The 12725-nt window shown below is 40.1% G+C and overlaps 1 long non-coding RNA gene across 1 annotated transcript; it reads right to left on the reverse strand.

Moving 5' to 3' along the window:
* Positions 1 to 3293: 3293 nt before the first annotated feature.
* Positions 3294 to 12378, reverse strand: LOC127776796 (uncharacterized). The gene is made up of 4 exons (XR_008018233.1): positions 11813 to 12378; positions 11618 to 11696; positions 11004 to 11074; positions 3294 to 3432 (listed from the first exon to the last, which is right to left on the reverse strand). It is a non-coding gene; the product is annotated as an uncharacterized LOC127776796 (long non-coding RNA).
* Between the last annotated feature and the right edge of the window lie 347 nt (positions 12379 to 12725).

Consider the following 12725-nt stretch of genomic DNA (forward strand, 5'->3'; position numbering starts at 1 on the left):
GCTTACATTAGAACAATGGGAAAATACAACACGTGACTCATGTATCTATCTCAAAATGTAGTTTTGAAAAAGAGATAACCCAAAACTGAAACCCGTTGGATCTATCTCAAACAAAAAATAGATCTCCACCCTTCCTATCTTGCGTATACGTACAACCCATATAATGGCATACATAAGCCAGAATAAGGTATACTTTTACTATTAAATTTAAATTCAAAGTCTTGAGCTGACTAGGAAATTTTCATTGACTACACATATCATAGGGAAGCATAGACTAGGATACTGTGTCTTTACTAATTCATATATAAGTATGTAATAAATTGCATCAATGTGAATCACCTAATTGACACCAAGTAAAATCCTCTTGTGCTTCCAGGCCAAATAGTAAGAACAAAGAGTGTACTAACTAACAACAAACTATTGGAAGGGTTAGAAGGGTTGGAAACTTTTGTGGTTAAGAAATTGCAACCTGCTAAATAGGAACTCACCCATTCATGGGTATACCAAATAGTTACAATAGTTGTCCTTGTAAACAAACCTCCTAAAGTGAAGGTTGCCATCGGAAAGCAAAATGCTTCGGCTTATCAGCCGAACTAGGCATTTTCATTTCATCCAAAGATTTTCCATCGGTTGGCATATTGCTTGTTGAACGATCTTATGTGGCTAGATGGTTGTAGCTCCCAATTGATATTTAGCGTTCACATGAGATGGGTTTAAGGATTAGAAAAAACAAATGGATAACAACCCGATTGCTACAAGTTGAGGGAGTAAATTACTATCACTAATTAATAATTAATCAGCACTTCTAACTAGTCCCAGTAGCTCAGCATGGGTGGGAATTAGGGATGCCACACGGAAGGTCACATGATTTATCATCCACACAAAATTATGCATCCAATGTTGAGCCCACCAATTTTGGCTAAAAAGCCTCAGCCAGATAAGCCATACAATGGGCTTTGGCTGAAAAGAAGATGCCCAAACATCCATCCGATGGCAGCCGAAATATGCGCAAAAAAAAAAAGCAATAATAGGTCGTACCATCCTACAGAAAAAAAAAACCCAATTATACGATAAAAAAAATCATAGAATCCATTCAATTGAGTCAGTGGTTTGTGATGTAAAAATGTAAGGAATAATAACGTTGTTCGACTCAGCCTTCTTCTTTACACGGTATCCACGTTTCCACACTAGTTTCCTTTTTGCAATGGGTATTACTACAAAATGTATTTTGAGGTGATTTAGCTATTTTTGTTAAAACAAAAGGACAATACTAATAGTTTATATATGTGCCAAAGGAGTATGTAGAGATCTGGATAGAAAGTACAAAGTAGTAGATACATTACAACACCTGAAGAAACAAGTCAAATCTCTAAAGGAAACGCGACCTCCATTGGCCAATCCTTTTGTGTCCATACCTAATTGATAAATTATGAACAAATCTGAGTTAACAATAAACGTATCATGTGTTTTATGAATAAGTAGTCAAACTCAAAACTGACACATCTTCGCCGTGTTTATTTCCAAAGTTTTTCTTTAAATTTCTAACTTTTCCATCACATCAAAACTTTCCTACACACACAAACTTATAACTTTTCCATCACATCGTTCTAATTTCAACCAAACTTCTAATTTTGGTGTGAACTAAACACAGCCCTTATTTGGGTCAATAATGACTATACTGTAAGTATGGAAATCACTCAATTCAAGCTTTCAATACTCGCAACAAAGCATAATACAACTATACATCGTATAACAACGTTACATGTCAATCCACAACCATTCCATCAAACAAGGAAGTTATACGTTATATACAAATGTGTGATCCTCAATCAACTGCTGTTAGTATCCTCAACCATTCCCATGCACTTTTAAATGTTGTCATACATTAAAAACATAGCACCGATGAACAAACACTGCAGATGTAGACCAGCTAGACTCCGTTATATTTAGCTCTTCTATTTTGAGCTACAGTATTTGGATAGCTACAACTCCTTCAATTTACCTTCCCTTTAATATAAGAGACAACCATACGAGTCATAACAGAAAACATATACTAACAGGACTTTGAGGAATATACAATAGTCAAAGTCAGAAGCAGATAAACCTATGCCAAATCTATTAGGATCTGTTGGACTACAGTAGAACCTGGGTGCCATGAAGGACATGGTCTACCCCACCCCAGTGATCTCCCAGTATTTCTGCTCTAAACTGTGGTCACAAATAGGCAGATGTAAAAGTGAGCCTATTAAGTTCAGCAAAGTATATTGTTTTATATCGTTTCGGACAAACCTATTCTGACCAAAACCTGATTCTACAAATCATTAATGTTTGATCTGAATTGAACTTTAAAATTGGTAATCCACTGACTATCAAGCATCAGCCTAAAAACATTAGTGAGTTCAAACATAGATCACCGTCCAGTAAATTTTCTCAATATAACAGCAAGATCACTCAAACTTACATATAACCAGGGTTTACAATTCCGATGAAAACCGGTCAAATTCTGTGAAATTTCGAGGTTTCGACGAGGCTCAAAAGTAGAAGCCATATGAGATTTTGATGAGTTTCATCCAAATTCAAATTTGAATTAATAAAAAAGGAAAAAAATCAAATAAAATCTTATAAATAGTATGATATTCATAGAACCTATTGGGATATAAATTTTTGAAAAAAATGATGTATTCCATGTATTTACTGAAATTTACAATAGGAAAGAAAAGAATAACAAATAAAAAAAGGGAAAAATTTCATGTTACCTCTTTTTATAATTACTGATTGAAATTTCGATGATTTCGCTCGGAATTTCACCAAAGCCGACCGGTTTTCGCGAGCTTATCGGTAAACTCAAGGAATTTGTATTGAAATTTTGGTTTATGAAATTTGTTTTGAATCTACCGGCTTTCCACCGGATTTCGTGAAAACCGTCATTCCACCAGAGCCCGAAACGAAAGGCCATCTCGGAATCGTAAACCCTGCATATAACCTGGTTTTGCCACTTGGTGTTTGTTTTCATCTTTGATATCTGCTTCTAAGTAATCTTGTTGTCGTTAGTATTTCTTCACAATAAAATAGACACTGCACTAATATGTGAGAAATATTTCTTCTAACTTTGCATTCCACAAGATGATAATACTTGGGACAATATGCCTTCTTTCAGTTGTGATAGTTTTTATAGCTATACGATTTCCTTAATCACATGAGATGATTTAACATATTATAACCAAGGAACTGGTTGATTAAACTAACTCGAGCACCCTTCCTTTGTTTCCCTCTATGTTCGTGCAGTCCAAGAGTTATAGTCATTATCCTTTATTTGTTATGTATTTTGTGTCTTACCAACTTGCTCCTCAGAAATCCTTGCACCAACCTATATGAAGCGATGCTCTGGTTGAATTTAGAACCAAGGTAGTTGTCTGCAATCCAATTTTATGTCTGCAAAAAAGGAAAAAAAAACTTAGGTTTGAACAACCAGAATCATAATATGATTGATCCACAGTTATCCACTAATCTACGATACACTAAAGATGCAAAATCTCCATCTTGACTGTTCACTAAAGCTTTATGTCTCCATGACCAGGGATTTGAACATATACATTGTCGTGATTGTTCTTTGTGAGCTTAACAACGAGCCTAAAACATATCAGCTCAGCAGCATAGTGTACAGGGTAATTAGAACGTAGAAGAACTCAATAAATTGACACCAACTTATATAGTAAGTACAGAAATAATGTGTTGTTGCACTGAGACATATCTATTGGGATATGAATTTTGGTCCATATCTATCTATTATATACTAAAAGTCCATTAAACTTCCTATAAGCGCTCCTAAACCGCCACATATCCTCCTACAAACGCTCCAAAGATGCCAAGTGGCAGTCTAGAAATCTAACCGTTGATTTTCCTTTAAATTGGTGGGTCCAATATTTTCAACCATTAGATCAAATAAAAAAAATAAAATCCTCCTCTCCACACCGGTCCCCACCTCCTTTACGTTCCCCTCCTCCTCCCCAGTTGGTACGTAATGTACGTACTTCCTCTCTCCCCTCATATCCTCTTCCCTTTCCTAATCTTCAATCTATCTATTATCTATTATATCTACTAAAATACTATTAAACTTCCAATAAACGCTCCTTAACCGCCACATAGCACCTCTAAAAACACTTCTAAGTCATTATGTGGCGTTTTAAAAAAATTTAGAATGCAGTGGACCCATATATAAAACCATTAGATCTATTATAAAAAATACAATTAAATTTATCTCAAAAACTCGCATTGTTTGTGCACGTATATGTATAAATAAAAAAATTAAGTACGTCCATACTTTGATACGTACGTACAACGCTGGGCCCACATCATTCTTTTTTTTTTTCTCACTTATTAGATGGAAAACCAAACTGCCTATATTTATGATCGTCTCACTTTCCCAAAAAAAAAAATCAAAACTTAATTACCTACATCATATACTATGGACAAAACGATAAATAAAAAATATATATCAATATATTAATAGTAAAATCAGAAAGAAATACTAATAAGAAAAATCATAAACGCCAGCACTTATTGTTGTCAATAGTCTTAAACTACGATTTTGTTAAAAATAATACCACACAGAAATAAGTAGGAGGCAAAAATTATAATTATTTTCATCACCTTCTCCTTTTTGTCCATCCCTGTCCTTCAATGCAGGGTGTAGTGTTTACTATGCCATCGTAAATATCGCAGGCATATGCATATGGTTGAGTTAAGATGGTGTCAGTAAAAGACCAATATAGGCAATGTATCTAAAGTGACATTCTTACTAATGCAATCCTTTGTGGGTGTGCCCATAGTGAACTAAGTGTTAAAATGGTGCCATAGGATGGTCTTTAGGTGCACTTCTACGTCAATGTGGGACCCATGTTTCAGGGCATTACATAAGAAAGCTTTTGTAGTTATCGACTTCATCCGTTAGAGAGACATTTATGTCTATTTTTAACGGTGCTATCGTATTATCCGGTAGAAGTGGTATGTTTAGACTATTTATACATAGATATGGAAATAAGTGATGGACATCGAGTTAAGCAGCATAGATGATTTTTCAGTGTATTAATAATATATAATGTAGTTTCATTTATTAAAAATGCACATAGCTTTTAAAACAATAACAATAGGGGAGTTTATATATGACCACGACAAAATGATTTTTATTTAAATATGAGAGATATTCTTATTCTTATATTTAGTAGTATATTAAAATATACCATCTATTTTACGGCAAATATATTTTTTTTATTGGAAGATAATTTACATTCCCTTACAGTGTATTAAAGATATATGATTTATTTTACTATTCTTTTTCTTGAACAACAAATGAGATGTCAGTGCATCTATGCGGTCTTTATTTCCAGTTTATATTTTGAAAATGTTTTCTAATTTATATTCCACCCTTATAGTGTTTGAAATACAACCTACGATACATGCCCGTGCGAATGCGCGGGCTACCTTCCTTGTTGGTTCAAAAGAGCTTCCATAAAGTCAATATACTTTTGTCGTTCTTGTAGATACTATAAAAAGATGACTCTAGTGAAACCAAAGCAATAACAAGGGTTAGATTCTGAACCATGAAAAAAATATTTTCTTTCGTACTAGTACATCAATATATAATAAGAATCATTTAGTATTAAATGCTGATGCCCCCTCCCTTTTGTAACGTCCAACTTGAAATTGAGGAGACTGTACGTACATCTTATGGGACAAGGGTCTATGAGAGTACTATTCATTACATGGTACACTCGACATCTAATATAACAGCTGTAATGTTAATGACCTTCATAGTAAAAAAAACGGAAATACACTTTAATGAAAAAGGAAAATCATTCTATGAAAATTGACCGATCGCCACGGCCAGCAGCAGTACATAGAGCCAACCAAATGAAATCAGACCAGAACATCTATAAGTATTCACGTTAGCCATTTCAGTTAGCCTTATATACTTGAATAATAGCAACAGGAGCTAATGATGTACTCTCATGGGATCCAAACTGCTAGGCAATTATAGAGATTATAGATACCTCATACCCACACGGCATGTATATCTGATTGGGTATAGGGGTACCATATGCAGATAGAATATCTTTAGTAAAGGACTCGGTTGTTATATTAACTTGTCTATCAAGGAAATATCCGATAGTCCTAGTTGGTTACGATTGTAATTTATCTTTACATGCCTAGTCCGTTAGGAACATGGGCTGTATCTTGTAAGGTTGTATCTTATAACTACCGACCTCTCCCCCTATATAAGGAGGGGTTCGGGTGTCTCTAAGGGCATAACTTATCTCCCTGATCATATGATCAATAACACACCTGGCGGATCAATCCCTAGACAGGAATAGGGTATTACTTCTCATAGAGAAGGCCTGAACCTGTATAAACCTCGTGTCTCTTAACCCATCCACTTTTCCAGCTTGATAGCCACCCCTTTTTGTATTGCCGAAATATCGTTTCGTCAGTTGGCGCGTCAGGTAGGGGTTGCGTCAAGCTTTTCGCCGACAAGCGCGATAAGATCTGTTTCAGGCATCGATGATTTCACCTTCCCCCGGGTGGGCATACCGATTCGGCAGCCTCAACTTCATCACCGACGACTTCGGCAAGATCTCTCTTCTTGACTCGGATTCGAACCAGTCAGGAGGAGATGCCTTCTCTGCCCTGTTCGGTCTCCCGAATTCGGCCGAGATCTACTCCAAGACCACCTTGTCCGAGTTGGCTTCAAACCACTCGGACGAGATCTCATCTACTTCTTCACGACCAAATCAGACAGAGGCGGCATATCCATCAATCCTGATGAGGCTGCCTGATGATTTGGCCGATATTTTCACTACAAGAGCGTCTTCTCCCCGTAGGTCCAGATCAAATCCGGCCTCGGCCTCGATTCAACCTGGCTCCAGGGAAGTCGGCGTCATACTTCAACCACTTGGGATGGTTTCCACGGCTACCTCAGCTCTCTTGGTGTCGACTCTCGTCAGCCCACCGAGATCCTCGACTACGACGACTTCGGCTACAACTACGACTTCAACAACCTCGACGATTTCGACGACCTTGATGAAGACTACAACGACAACTATACTCCTCACTTTTTCGGCGTTTTTATGGCTGACAATGAGACTGAGGCAAGCGATTAGCACGCTAGGCCGACGAGCTGCGCGCACAACAGGAAGCCGAGCGTCGTCGGTTGGAGCAAGAGCGACAAACCCAAGAGCAAGCCAGACTGTAGTGTGAGCAGCAGGAGCGCGAGCGATTGACACGGGAGGCTGAGGAGCGATGACGGCGTGCTTTGGAAGCAGGGCGACGAGCGCGAGAGCTAATCGGACAACAAGACGTCGAGGGAACAGCAGTTTTCCACACCCCACAGCAGAACGCGGTTGCGGCAATTACACTCTTGGATACTCTCCTGAAAGAGGATGTGCCCAACCACGTCCTCAATATCATCAATCAAACTAAGACGATGATTGCGGCATCTATTCCAGTCAACTCAGAAAGTGTACGGACACCAACCGGTAGCCGAGTTCCACCTCTCCGATCTCAAGATTATCACCAACCGAGCCTCAGCGTAGCAGGATCAAGATCTAATCGCGAGGGCAGGGATCATGACGAACGCTCAGTTCGTTCGCCACACGACGGGCACAGAGAGCGCCGCGTTGAGCAGCCTCGGTCGCCACGTCGCCGGCAACCCATCGACCTACGTGATACTCTAAACCACCGCCATGCAGAAAGAGGCGATCGACGACATCGCACACCGGACCGCTACGAAGATGGAGTCGTAGCTTTGATAAGCGACCTGTGTCGAGTGGATTGGCCGGCTGGTTTCAAGCCGACTGGCATCGAGAAGTATGACGGAAAAATAGATCCCGAATCATGGCTCACCGTCTACGGTCTCGCAATCCACGCAGCAGGAGGAGATAGCAAGGCAATGGCGAATTATCTACCAGTGGCCTTAGCTGACTCCGCCCGATCGTGGCTTCATAGGGTCTTGAGCAGAGCTCCGAGAACACTCCTCGCCAATTTTCAAGGCACCTTTGAACTCTATAACGTAATCCAAAAGACCGGTGAATCCCTTCAGGAATACATATGACGCTTTTCTGAACAACACAACAAGATCTCCGATATCTCAGATGATGCCATCGTAGTTGCATTCACAAAAGGAGTTCGTAATGACCTTCTAGTTGGCAAGTTTGGACGCAAGCCTCCCAGGACAGTCAAGCAAATGTTTGAGAAGGCTAATGAGTACGCAAAGGCCGATGACGCTGTTATGGCATCCAAGCAGTCGGGCAGTAATTGGAAATCCAAAAAAGATACACCAACTGCCAGAGGGAGTGGAAGTGGCACCAATAAAGATTGCAAGCGTAAGCCCGAAGATCTTGTGGCAACTGCAGCACCTTCTTCTCGTCAACGATCACATATCAACACCTTCGACAAGATCATGAATGCCCAATGCTCACATCATGCAAATTCCAATCACGCGGCCAAGGTTTGTTTCGTATATAAGCAGTTTGCCGAGCAATATGCCAAGCAGGGCAAGAAGCCGACTGATGGAGAGCAAAGTACCTCGAAGAAGAAGGACGACGACGACTATGCCCTAAGTAGCTACGCCCTCTTACCGCATGCCCGAAGGTTACCCCCCTCGTGGCTCACGCGGACACGGCTACGCCCCACACCACACGCCCGAGATAGAGTATTTAAATGTAAGGAGTCAACTCGGGGAAATCAATTCTGATAAGAGAACAAATGTTTGAATGCATTTAAACATACTCGTACTCTTCTCGAGTGGATATTTTCTATACAATATACTACTCTTTCTATATGCTTTATGATGCCCAAGTCTGGATATGCATGCTTGGGACCATGCGCCCATCTGCCACACTTGAGGACTATCCGCTGAGTGAGATGTGCTCCTGAGGCATACCTTACTCGGCCACCACTCCATCAGGTGAGGCATTCTCCCGAGTGTTGCCTTACTCAGCTTCGTCACCATCGACTGGTGGCTACGCCTCCATGTTGGCTACCTTACTCGGCCACCACTCTACCGAGTAAGGCATACTCCCAAGTGCTTCCTTACTCAGCTCTGTCGCCATCGACTCGGGGCTGCGTTTCCAAGCCGGCTACTTACACCGCCGCTGCCGGGTGACTATGTCTCCCCGCTAGCCGGCTCCATCTCCGTCGATAGCCATATGGGAAAAGGGAGCCAAACAAACTAAACAAATCAGACAAAACAGGGCGAGGTGGAGCAATGTCACAGCGGTGCACCTTGACGAGGATGTGGCAAGTGCAAGGTCGCATGCAACCTAACTTACAAACACTAATGATGAGACTAGGGTTAGGGCTTCTACTCGAGAAACAATTGCCAACTTGTAGTGAAAGATAGCTTATGCTCAACTTTTAAAACATTGGCATCATGATAAACTACCTTTGGAAATGGAATTTGTTTGCTATAGGAGGAAAATATGCACTAGATTATATTGGCATCCCTTGAGGATAGCATTGTTTTCCAATGAAACTGCCTAGAACAATACAGTATATGTATCGATGAAACATTCCACTCCTAACAACTATGCAGCTTGGCAAATGTGATTAAACAATTCCAACATAAAGGGAAGGGATAATTGGGTTCATGCCATTACACATTTAACAAATTGAAAAAGTGCCTACTATTCGTGAAATTGGTTAAATGTCACTGTATTTTTCTAAAATTGAAACCGTGCCAAACACTTCCGTCAACACTCAACACCCCTTCTTCCTTTATCTACATCCTCCCCTCTCTATCCTAGGCTATCCTCTCCATATCGGCGATAGCCTGCATGGCTACCTCCACGGCTCGCCTCACTCTCTCTCCTTCGGCTCCCTCATGCAACCTCCACTTCTACTGCTTATAAACCTCTCTCTCCTTCGGCTCCCTCATGCAACCTCCACTTCTACTGCTTATAAACCTTGCGAACAACTTATCGTGACAACTCGCGAGTCGTGACATCTCCTCTCGTCTACTTAACAATTTTTTCCGGTGAACAACAACTTCGAGTAGGATGTCTTCTTATTGTATTCCGGTAAAATTGGTTAGTTTGTTGCACTTGCACCTACCATTCTTGGTTTGGCAAGTGAGGATGGTGGTTGCAATGCGGGATGGGAGACGAGGCCATCACCGCACCGATGACACCGGTGAGGGTGTCGAGGTTCAGAGGCTTCTAGGGCGAGAGACCGCTGCGTAGCGTCTTGGTGGAGCCGGGAAAAGGAAAAGGGAGAAGGAGGAGAGGCCGCTGGAGACGGAGGTGAAATCGGCGGGCTTGGATGGATAGATGCTCAGCTTCACGGGGCCCACATGTGGCTACTGTGGCAACAGCTTCGGTAGTGATGAGGAGTTCGACTTTCTCCCCTCCGACTCCATTGTCATCATCTTGAAGGTACAGGGATGTCCCGGCTCGACCGCTGCTTCTACCAAGCCCCTCGCTCGCCGGAGTTGGGCGGCGTGGGGACCGATGCAGGAGCTAGTAGGCGAAGAAATTCATCGGCGTCATGCGACAAGCAAAGGAGGTCACCGACGCGACGCACACCTCCCGCAACCCTCGTGGCTCTCTCCCCCCAATGCTCCAATGCCATGTTGCCGCCACTCCATGCCTTTTCTGCCTCGCTCACCAAAGATAGCAAGGTGTACCGATACTGCGAGGTCCAGAAGCTCCAAATAGAGAGGCTAGCCGGGATGATGAGAAGATGAACAGGAGACAAGGAGAGAGGTTGGGGATGAAGGAAGAGAGGTGTTGAAGGAATTTTTTGATAGAAATCGTGAAGGCAAGGTTCTAATTTTAGAAGAGTATTGTGGCATCTAACTGATTTCACAAATAGTAATGGCATTTTCTAAGACCAGCAATTTTGTTTTGGCATGGGTACAATTAACCCTAAAGGAAAAGGCATAGTGAGCAAGAATATTTGAAACAACAGTTATGAGTTATAGCTGAACAAAAGAAAGGATGAACGTTTACCTTGCAGTTTCATGTTCAAAGCTTTCCTTTACAAGCACATAATGGATGTGCTAACAATCTAACCTGCAAATCTTAAAGATTTTGGTTGGTTAAATAGGAGAACAAAAAGAATTGAACATTTTGTATCTTACGTTGTTAATGTAATCTATGGCAATGAACAGCTAAATAAGGAAAACATTCAAGGGCATATCAATGAACAAAATAATTTATTAGCAATACATTAAGATACAATAAGATACTTTGTAAATTCAGCTTGGAATGAAAATACTCCTTTCGTTTCATATTATAAGCCACTTTGACTTTTTTCATATTCAAACTTTTTAAGTTTGACCAAGTTTATAGAAAAACATGTAGCATTTCCAGCTGAGAACAAATATATTTAATTTAAATTTAGTGAAACTAATTTGGTGTTTTAGATGTTGCTATTTTTTCTATAAACTTAGTCAAAGTATTTTTAAATTCGACTAGGAAAAAAGTCAAAGCAACTTATAATATGAAACAAAGGGAGTAGGTGTTATTGACATGATATGCAGATTCAAATCAACATAACATCCTGAGTGAATTTCAGAATGCTGATTTGCTAGATGTTGAGAAGAATTTGTGGAGGTAGGCACCATGAATCTTGTGCTTGCACATCTTGCATACATATAGGGAATGTTGTGGCACATTGGGCATTCCTCCACGCCCTACAACCTGCCACATTTGCTTTTCCAGTTAAGGATCACCTCTGCAATTGAACGATTCCACAGAGGCAAGAAAACCATCTTAAACCAATAATTATTGTTCATTTTATTGTCAGATGGTATTACCTGGCTGCTGACGAATATCATAAGAGAAGTAGGTAGTTTCCACAGTTCACTTCAGTGATGTAGCCCAAAGTTCCGCTATTTTCAACATAACACTCAGGGTAACGGTTAGAAAAGGTGTATAACGATCAATTCATGTCTCTTCCTTGCATGTAGTAAAAATTTCATATGCCAGTCTGTTCACACTAACTGAGAAAATATCATCAGCATACACAAGGCCATACAAGTTTCCAGAAGCTGGTACCACTAGGCCATACAAGTTTGCGGCACCAAATATCAAAAATCGAAGGATCTCTACAATAAATTGCACAATGCCGTCATTACATCAAGACTAGTTAACACACGCACACAAACAAGGTAGTCAATATCAGGATACGTATCATAGTATTGTATGATAGTACGATACTACCCGAGCGAAACAATGTGTCTGTTCTAGGATCTTTTTCAGGTGGTATCACTCTAGTATCATGTACGAAGCATAGGATCATTAGAATCATGCAAGGATTGAGATATTAACTGTTTAAAACTAGACAGTATTTTAATTCAAAAATCAAAACTATCGGAATGCATTTGTGTTGATGTACTTTCAAAACCAATGTTAAATAAAACTATTGGCACTAGTGGGTAGTTTTCTCTTGATAAATCTCTATTTGTACTATATATTATTATTATTACTCTTTTTTATAGAATGGTTACATATACAATTAATATAAATATTTAATTAAACTCAAAAAAGAAAATCTCATAGTATCCCGATACTACGATATGATTGTATACTACTTTAAGAAAAATAATACTGCCTAGAATCCCGATACTAACAACCATGCGTGCAAGCGGACACACAGAAAGAGAGAGATACTACTTAGACATCACTATGGTAGACAGATAAATCACTAAAGTATATACCTGAGAAAAT

Source organism: Oryza glaberrima, chromosome 6 (assembly GCF_000147395.1).
Source record: "Oryza glaberrima chromosome 6, OglaRS2, whole genome shotgun sequence".
NCBI lineage: Eukaryota > Viridiplantae > Streptophyta > Magnoliopsida > Poales > Poaceae > Oryza > Oryza glaberrima.